Below are 733 nucleotides of genomic sequence, written 5' to 3' on the forward strand. Positions count from 1 at the left end.
AGTACCACTCCTTCAAAGATCACGATGCTTGGCCTACAGGATCAACCCCAAGGAACACCAAGTGTAGGTGTAGTCCCAGAATTTCCAGGTCAATTATTATATGCAGAAATATATATGCATATTATTATATGCAGAAATTATTATATGCAGCAAGAATCCCAGCAACTGCTGGAGCAGCAACCTGGAAGCTGGAGGAGTTACTAACCCATGCCCTGGAGACCATGCCTCTCTGGTTGGGTTTTGAGGGAGGCAAGTTTTTGGAGTGCCTTCTTTTCTCTACTCCTTGGCAAACTTCCCTGCAGTAGAAGCCACACTCACCAGTCTCAGTAATGCCCAGGAGGTCCCTTTGAAAGGCTTTAGAATCCAGCTTGATGTTAGGACTCAAACTCCTATCCAGAATTTCTCTTATTCTCAGACTTCACTGGCTTTCTCTCACACTAAGATTTCTTTGAGTAGACTCTTGTTGTCTCCCACAATGTCTGGGTACAAAGAGGTGACAGAATGAGTTCAGGTCCAGGATGTTACTGAATTTTTAAGAGTAGTCTGTGCTTGCAGTGTCCTACAAAGCCATTCAGGATGAGGAGATGATATGGTGAAATTTTAATGTTTTCTGATTTAATACTTCTCTCTATATTCCATGGGAAAATAGGCAAGTAGGAGATATACTTTATGAAAAACACATATATATGTATATATCAAAGATATTGTAATTATGAGCACAGTTTTTAAAATT

Source organism: Marmota monax, unplaced genomic scaffold, assembly GCF_021218885.2.
Source record: "Marmota monax isolate L192 unplaced genomic scaffold, Marmota_monax_Labrador192_F-V1.1 WCK01_AAM20220418_F8-fsc00303, whole genome shotgun sequence".
In the NCBI taxonomy this organism is placed as follows: Eukaryota; Metazoa; Chordata; class Mammalia; order Rodentia; family Sciuridae; genus Marmota; species Marmota monax.